The sequence below is a fragment of the Prunus avium genome, chromosome 7 (genome assembly GCF_965620075.1).
Source record: "Prunus avium chromosome 7, drPruAviu1.hap1.1, whole genome shotgun sequence".
NCBI classification, from domain to species: Eukaryota; Viridiplantae; Streptophyta; class Magnoliopsida; order Rosales; family Rosaceae; genus Prunus; species Prunus avium.
In genome coordinates, this window is record NC_142290.1 from 1,615,829 (window position 1) to 1,625,512 (window position 9,684).

A 9,684-nucleotide genomic window follows, 5' to 3' on the forward strand; every position below is an offset into this window, starting at 1 on the left:
TAACCTAATTCCAAGGGTTATACATAAATGAAGAAAGTGGAAGGTTCGAAAATATGCCTGTCAAGATGACCGGTACAACAAGTGCAGACGAGCAACTTCTTGAGATGCAAAGATAGCTTGCTGAAAGAGAAGCAGAGGAGGCAGCACTAACAGCTCAATTAGCGGCCAAAGTTATCGTAGATAGTGAGAAGAAGGATGAAGAAAGAAAGGAGGAGGAGATGGGAGAGAGTTCTAATAGCCAAATAACTCAGCAAGATATAAAGACTTTAATTGCAGAAGGAATCCGTGAATTCCAGATGTCTATATCACCACCTATCCTCGGATACCGAAAGCCTTATCCGGCTCATTATGATGCGTTGCCTTTCCCCAAGGGTTATCAAAAGCCGACTTTCGATAATTAAGTTTGATGGGATGAGCGGCTCTCCACATGAACATTTAGCTCACTTTTCCTCTGCATGTGGAGAAACTTCACAATCAGACGCTTTGCTAATAAGGCAATTCGTTCAATCCCTCAAAGGGTCTGCTTTCAAATGGTATACTCAGTTGCCACCTGGGTCCATTCTAACATGGGACGACATGCAAAAGGTTTTTCTTGCACAATTTGTCAGCTCAAAGAAAAAAGTCTCACTCATAGATTTGGCCAAAACCACACAAAAACCTGGGGAGAGTGCAAATGATTTTATTATGAGATGGAGGAGTCTTAATCTCCAATGCACTGAAAAGATCACTGAGCAATCTGCGGTGCAAATGTGTTATAATAATCTCCTGCTAGAAATTGCAACGTTTGTCGCAACAGCGGAGCCCCAGTCTTTCGATACATTGGTATCAAAAGCGAGTAATGTTTAAATACAAATTACTCGTCAGAAGACAACAACACAAATCCTGTTTGAGTGTGGTTAAAAATCCACCATCCAAATAGTCAGTATGAAGGAACGCATGCACAAGTTGGCTATGGGGATGTTGGAGTTGAGCAGATGCAATTGATGAATGGGGCGTAGGAACTCTCTGCAAAAGAAGAGAAAATATGCTAAACAAAGTGAAGGGTTGCAACTTGATCAATATAAAACTATGTGATGGGGAAAAAGTGACGGGAAGGCTAAAGCTTTGCTTTAGTGTTTGCATGATTAGAGTCACTTATATATATATATGTCATGATTAGTATGATTAGACCCACCCACCCACGGTTTGAATTTGTTGGCCAACAAAAACTATCTTATGTATGTGTGTTAAAAATCCTGTTGAGCCAAAAATCCTCGGATTACATAAAAAATCCTGTTGAGCCAAAATCCTCGGATTACATAAAAAATCCTCTGTTGAGCCAAAGATCCGGACAAACTTAAAGATCCGCTGTTGAGTGGAAAAATCCTTGGTCGTAAGAAACGTTCCTCAATTTAAGATTGCCAAAGTAGCTCGACTCAAGAAGTATGCTTAGGAGTTCCAGCAGATGTTTTCCTACAAGTGGTGGAGTTTAAAGACAGGAAAGCATTAACATTGGAAAGATTTCCAAGACATCGGGTAGTTCATGCCTAGAGCTCCGGAAGGCATTAATATTGGGAGGATTTCCAAGACATCGGGTAGTTCATGCCTAAAGCTCCGTAAGGCATTAACATCGGGAGGATTTTGAAGACAAAGTTAGTTGTATGGCCAAACCCATGAGCTGAGGAAAGCTCTATAAATAGCTCATTAGAAGAAGAGAAGAGCCCTCCGACAAAAACACACAAAATCTATCTCTTTATCCTATACTTTTCAATTCATAGTCTAGGATTTTATCTTTCAAGCTTTTCAAATTATCCAAGTTCTTCGTTTTCCTAGTGTAAGCTTACTTTCTTGTAATTTAATTTCAATTGTCTTTACATTCGAATTTAATTCAAGTCTTTATCGCATTAATCTATTTTATCACATTTACATTTCTGTCATTTCGTTTATCGCACTTACATTTCTGTCATTTCTTTTATTGCATTTACATTCATTACACTTATCACAAAAATCCTAAAAATAGTCATACAAAGCTCAATCATCCTTGACCTCAAGGAAGAAAAAGAACCTAGGCCAAGAGGAGGTTCCTTGCTTGGCCGATCAATCGTTTGATTAAAAGTCAGAAGCGCAAATACACTCACACGATCTTTCCATCCAAGCCATCAAGTGGCTTGGTGGTGGCACACCTACGCATCTCAAGAGAAGAAGGACCAAAAAAACGCCTTCCATCGGCCTACCCAGCCGAAAAGAGGGAAACATAAGTTGGCACGCCCAGTGGGACTACAAAAGAATTGTATGGTTGTAAATACTAGGAGGAATCCTAGAAGAGATCAAGAATTTGAAGAGTCTAGACTTCATTCAGAATCGGAGTCGAGCATGGTAGGTTCACTTCCTACGAATTCTCAACCACAAGATGTTCCGAAAAATCAGCAAGGCCAAAATGGCCTTGGCCGAAATGCGGCCGTTGATCTCAACCACGTGGTGGTCGAAGATGCTATGGAAGCCGCCGAAGGACCAGTCTTGAGGCCAAGTCTGGCCACATCGTTGGAACTCCAACAACTCTTCCGTACGATAGAAATCTCGAGCAATTAGAGAATGCAAGAGGCAGCTCAAACTATTGCTCAAACCGTTGCTCAAACCTTGGCTCAAACCATGGCCACTCAGAATGCTTAGATCAATGAGAGGTTTAATCGATTGTTAGGCCAACAAAATGGCCAAAATGGAAATCATGCGGCAAATGGAGTACTAGTGGCAGGGCTTCAAGTGGAGGCCCAACCAAACATCTTTGGGGCGACTCCGCCTCAACTAAATGCACCGGCTGGGGGCAACCCAGCCCCAGCGGTCAATGTTCTGCCGATGGGTAATAACCAATACGCAGCGGCCAATCAATTCCAAGGACTTCCGCAGTTCAACCAATTCCGCCCACAAGTTCACCAGGGGGCAGGGGCCAATTTCGCTGGGCCTCATATAAACCAATTCGCCGGAGTCGATGGATGGAATAATCTTGGTGGGAATAATCCATTACTAGGAAATCAAGCAATCGACCGAGGAGCGGTCGAGCAGATGATCCAAGATATGGTCCCTCATGCTAGAAGAATTGGTAGACTCGTCTACCGGAGGCCATATCCGAAGCATTTTGATCAAGAGGAATTTCCACGAGGATTCAAAGTTTCGGATTTTGCATTATTTTCAGGAGATGGACTCCAGTCAACCGTGGAGCATATTGGTCGATTCACTGCTCAATGTGCCGAAATCGGACATCGTGAGGTCTTGAAATTAAGGCTATTCACGAGCACCCTCACGGGGGCTGCTTTTTCATGGTATGTCAAACTTCCTCAGAACTCTGTTCCAAATTGGCAAACCATGGAGCAAATCTTCCACGAACAATTTTATCGGCCGGAACCAGATGTGTCGATGGCCGACTTGGCCAAGATGCGCCAAGGACCAAATGAGTCAGTCCAAGAATACTTGGGGAAGTTCAGAGAAGCAAGGGCTAGGTGTACAGTCAACATGCCTGAACATGAGTTTGCAAAGTTGGCTCAAGGTGGGTTGTTGCTCGACCTCCGGAAGAAGTTCGAGGGTATTGAATTCCGCGATATTTATGACCTCCTACTTCGGGTGGATCGATATGAAGCTCTTCTAAGGGAGGAACAACAAAAGAATCGGCCGACATCTCGACCGACTTTCTATAGAGATCTACCAAAACCTTCCACGTCTAGAACCATGGCTGTCCATACGGTGGATGTCGAAGATGTGGATTCAAAGGAGGCAGATGAGGAAGTCTTCCTAGCAGAAGAAGAAGAATCAGCGGGGATAAACTTGGCTGAAATCGTGGTCAGCGAACCACGCGTATGCAAGGCTTTGTCCAAAGCCTCCAAGGATCAGAGGCCGACAACGGTCCAGATTTCTAAGTTTAGCGGAACTTCTCAAAAGGGAGTCGGAACCAAGTCCTATACCTTTGACATTTCGAAGGCCGAACTAATCTTTGACCAACTTTTAAAAGAAAAGATGATAAAATTGCCAAATGGTCATGATATTCCACCGGCTAATGAACTTAGAAACAAGACTTTTTTGCAAATGGCATAATGTATGGTCTCACGCGACTAACAATTGCCTTGTTTTTCGGAATGTCGTGCAGGATCTCATTGATCGAAAGATCTTGAAATTTCCAGAGAAAGCTACAATGAGTGTTTATCAGAATCCATTCCCAAATGCTCAGGCCAACATGGTGAATGCCAACTTCCCAAGGCCAGATCAACCTCGACCAAGATTAGACTTGGGTGGCTCCGGAAAAGCAGTAGCTGAGAGAAGAGCAAGGGAGAACCTGATGGATCCTAAGGCGAAGGGTAACGCCAAGATGTACCCAGAAGTGACAAAGGCTCTAGATGAGAAAATGCCAATTATGGAAGAACCTCCCAAGGCTATTGTGCTATGCAGCCGATGTTAATGTGAGGTCTCATTGTAGGTAGTTCTACCAAAACCCAAGGAGCCAACCAGGGAACCAACTAAGGAGATAATCAAGGATCAAGCCCAGACAAGTAGACCAAAAAGTGCTGGGAAAAATATGATCAAAAGTTCGGCCAGGAATTACGGCCCATATAGCCCAAGGGGCACGATGGAGATGAGGCCAAACAAACGACCATTGCATGAGTACCAAGATAGGTACGAGAGACCACGATATCAGCCCAAGAGAAGAAATCATCTGATACCACTAAAGTATGAAGATGTTGATCCGCTGAACCCAAGCCAAGATAAAAATAGAAGCATGTGGGTTTCGGTGGGAGAAGGAAATAATCGAGATGTGGCCTATGTGTCAAGACCTCGCCCATCTGATGGTAGTGGTGTCCCAACTTTCAAGATGCCAAACACCAAGACAGGACAATGGTATAGGAGTAGAGGTTCGAAGTTGCCTCCAATACCCTTGAGCAAAACTCAGACAAGAAGGGCTCAAAGACAATATGCTGCCACTTGTAAAGCAAAGTTTGAAAATGCCAGAGAAAGTGTGCTTTGAAATGCCCACCAAGAAGATGTCTTCCCATCTTAAACCTTTATACGTAAGTGCTCACTTTGATAGGGTTCCGGTGAATAAAGTTCTAGTTGATACGGGAGCCACGGTAAATATCCTCCCAGCCTCGGTGATGAGGAAATTGAAGAAAAGTTCGGAGGAACTAATTCCAACTGAGACAACGGTCAGTGGATTTGTGGGAGAAGCCACAATATCAAAAGGAATCATCCCACTCCAAGTCAGAGTAGGGGAAAAGGTCAGGGCAACAGCTTTCTTTGTGGTGGAAACAACGGCTCACTTTACCGCGTTGTTAGGTCGAGATTGGATTCACTGAAATATGTGTGTCCCTTCCTCCCTCTATCAGACTCTACAGTTTTGGCATGAGGATGGGAGCGTGGAATTGGTTCAGGCCGACTCACGGCCTTTCATGGCTTCAGCAAACGCGGTGGAGGCCAGGTTTTACGATGATGATCTTGGTCCTCTTTACTTTACAGGGTCAAGTAGGAACGGCCGACCTACGGGAGTCTCGGCCCAAAAGTTGATAGACTTAGGGGCACACGATGCCCAAGCAGATGGGGAGCGCCTGACGATGTTTGATTTTTTCTCTCTCAATGAGTGATACAACCATGAAAGAAGAGAATAGAGCCACGGTGGAAGACACCTTGAGATGGCTATATGGTTTTTGGGCCGAGAGAGCGGCCGAGCACGGGTCCACTACTCATCTGGTGGAATTCCTCCACGAAGGCCCTGAGGATGATGCACTTGAAATCGAGGAAGTAGAGTTGGCATCAAGCGCGATGGATGATTCGAAGGCGGAAGTCCAAGATCCTTTGTTGGAAATCAACTTGGGGACGTAAGACAGTCATCGACCAATCTACATCAGTGGTCTGATGGAGCCAGAACTTCGGGCCAAGATGGAAGAGCTTTTAAGAGAATTCAAGGATTGGTCGAGAACCGTCTGCCAACAACGGAGGATTTCAAGCCCTTCGAGCAGCCACCTCGCCGAATGTCGGCGGAAGTAGAATTACAGGTCAATGAAGAAATTGTAAGGCTTGTTAAAGCCAAGTTTATTAGGCCAGCAAGATATGTGGAGTGGCTTTCTAATATTGTACCTGTAAAGAAGAAAACGAGAGCAATAAGAATTTGTGTTGATTTTCGTAACCTTAATCTCGCAACTCCCAAAGATGAATATCCCATGCCTATGGCGGACCTCTTAGTTGATGGGGTGGCCAAGCATGAAATTTTATCCTTCATGGATGGACACTCTGGCTATAACCAAATTTTCATAGCCGAGGAAGATATTCACAAGACAGCCTTTAGATGTCCTGGTTCCATTGGAACCTTTGAGTATGTCGTAATGCCTTTCGGCCTAAAGAATGTCGGAGCCACATATCAATGGGCAATGAATGCTATCTTCCACGACATGATCGGTCGAAACTTAGAAGTTTATATCGACGATGTGGTTGTGAAGTTGGAATCGAGACCAGGCCATTTGAATGACCTTCGGTTAGCCTTCGAAAGAATGCGAAAGCATCAATTGAAGATGAACCCAAAGAAATGTGCCTTTGGGGTTTTCGCCGGAAATTTCTTAGGATTTTTGGTACATCAAAGGGGGATCGAAATTGATAAAAATAATGCTAAGGCCATCATTGAGGCGCCGCCTGATCGGTTCATAATTGTATATCATTTTGTACCCTTCTAGCTTATGATTTGGTTATGTTTTTGAGTTAAACTTGTGCTTTTAATCCTTTTTGTGTTTATCTTTCAGCTTTAGGTAACAATGATGGCTTTGGATATGAAATGATGTAATCCATGCATGTTAAAGCCTGATTTGGATAAAGGGAAGAAGTGCTTAAAGACAAACTCATTTTGGCTACAGCCCCCTGCCAGTCCAGTTCCGTAGGTCATATTGCAAGCTTTGTTTCAGCAACCTACACAGCTCGGATGAGGCAGCATTCTTCATGCAAGTTGTTCCAATGGGTGTATACTATAACATATCCAAACTTCAGCCCCATTGGATAAATATGGAGTCTGTCACCTAGCAAACACAGAACCATGCTCAGGATGGATTTTTGTCAGCGAGCAAAACGAGTTAGCAATTTGTTTTGGCCTTAACTTCTTCATCCGAGCTTGGATTGGGCCAATACTTGTGTGGTTGAATCAGACACATTCTGAAATTCAATTTGGAGTGCTTAAAGTCATCATTTGCTTAAGAGAAGCCCAATTTGTAAGCCCTTGAAGTTGCTGGTCATGCTGACCTCAGGATGAGCTATTGTTTCTGGTTGGAAGCTTGGTCATGGTGACATGAAGATGAGCTAGGGCTGCTGGTGGGATTTATTGGTGAAGTGCATCAACCAATTCTGATTTTCTAATACAAGTGCATCAACCAATTCAAATTTTCTAATACAAGTGCATCAACCAATTCAAGATTTTATAATACAAGTGTTGTATGCATTAGCCATATTGAATTCAGATTTTCACTTCCCCTAGGCCTATAAATAGGGATGTTCTCTAAGCTTGTAAACACACCCCAAGGGGGGGAGCTCTCAAACACTTCTCTAGAGCTCCCTTCCCTTCTCTCCCTCAAATTCTCTTAGTTTTCCTTTCTAGTTCTCAATTGATTGTAACAAAAATCCTTTTACTAAATTTTCCTTTAAGTCTTTCCAAGTTCTACTTTAATTTTCATTGTTATGTAAATTCTTTTCTTTAGTTTCCAAGTTTCAATTATGGTTCATGTTCTTATTCATTATGCTTATAAGTTAATATGCTAGTTTGAATGATTGATCACCATTTAGGCTTGCATGTTAGCTATCTTGGTTTGAATTAAGAGTATACACCATGCTTTAATTCGAATTGAACTATGAATAGGAAGAGTATGTATGGACATTCGACAACAGGGATTAGATACATGCTTGGTTGTTTAAATTGTTCTTCTATGCTTAATGGGTTCCTAATGCTTAATTTTAGGTTAGACAACAAATGATCAAATTAGGGAATTAGGAACACAAGGTTATGACCAAACACCATGGCTTAATCATACATTAGCTAGAATCAATCCGTTAATCTAATTGAACTTGGGAACTTATCTGCTTGAGTTAGTTATTTTCTTTCTTCCTTGTTTTATTTATTTCCTTTCTTTTTCATTTCTGTTTTGTGTAGGAGAAATGAATTGGATCATTCAATCACCAATCCTTGTGGGATCGACCTCGCACTTACATATGCTATACTACCAAACGGCTCGTGCACTTGCGAGTATCACAAGTTGAGGATGCAACTGAATCCATTTTGGTGCAGCTGTATCGACACAACACCGCCCCCGAAAAACAAGAAAGGATTGCAAAGTTTGCTACGCCAAATAAACTTCCTCCGAAGGTTTATGGCTAATTCTGCGAGAAAGTCAAGTCTTTTTCATCTTTGCTAAAACTCAAGGATGAGGAGAAATTTCAATGGGAAGAAGTTCACCAAAAGGCATTTGATTCCATCAAAGAGTATTTAACCAAGCCACCGATGCTAATCCCACCGAAGCGAGGCTGACCTTTGAAGTCATATATTTCGACTGCAGAAAATTCCATCGGAAGTCTTTTGGCCCAAGACAACGATGAGAAAAAAGAGCAAGCAGTGTACTACCTAAGCCGAATTCTAACGGCCACCGAGAGAAAGTAATCACCGGTGGAGAAACTTTGTTTAGCCTTATTTTTCACCGCAACCAAGTTAAGGCACTATATGTTGCCTTCCGTGGTACATATAATCGCCAAGACTGATTTGATCAAGTACATGCTTACTCGGCCAATCATTAGAGGGCAGATTGGAAAATGGACGATGGCATTGGCAAAATTCAACTTCCGATACGTACCTCAGCAGGCCGTCAAGGGGCAAGCCTTGGCTGACTTCTTGGCCGCTCACCCTTGTGTTGAAATAGAAGACATGGACTTCTTCAAAGTTGACATGATAAGTTTATTCCCATGGCGTCTCTATTTCGACGGATCTCGAACATCAAATATGGGGGGAGCAGGTGTCATCATTGAATCCCCTCAGGGTTTCCGAACTCATTATTCATTTCAATTAGACTTTGATTGTACCAACAATCAGGCCGAATATGAGGCCTTGATTATTGGGTTGGAGATTTTGAGAGAACTTGGAATAAATAATGTGTCAATCATGGGGGATTCGATGTTGGTTCTGAAACAACTATCCGACGACTATAAGGTAACCAGCCAAGCATTGCTTGGCTATCATGCCTTGGCCAGCCAACTAATAGAAGGTTTTGATGAGGTGAGACTCGCTCACCTACCAAGAGAGCACAACTCACAGGCCAATGCAATGGCCCAATTGGCTTCTGGGGTTTAGATCTCTGAAGGGCTTTCTGAGGAATTATTCAAAGTTGAAAAACGATCATTGCCCTCAGTTTTTGAAAGAGGAATACCAATGGAGGTCATGGCATTGACTATAGCTCCAGATGACTGGAGACACGACATCGTGGAGTATCTGAAATGTCTAAGTGGTCCGCATTGCCGGCAGGTTCGGCAAACGATCATTGCCCTCTTGTATCCGTATGTTGGGTCTCCATTGCTATCTCCTCAAAGAGTTCGTACGTTTCTTCTGGAGTTTTGGTTTTAAAAGAACCACCTGCAAAATTGGTGACTATATTATGACTAGAAGGGGTTAGTCCTTTATAAAACATACGCATTTGAAGCTTCAATGGA

At 42.9% G+C, this 9,684-nt stretch overlaps 1 pseudogene; it reads left to right on the plus strand.

The window, feature by feature from the left end:
• The first annotated feature begins 218 nt into the window (after positions 1-218).
• LOC148292781 (uncharacterized) lies at positions 219-900 on the plus strand (annotated as a pseudogene).
• The last annotated feature ends 8,784 nt before the right edge of the window (positions 901-9,684 follow it).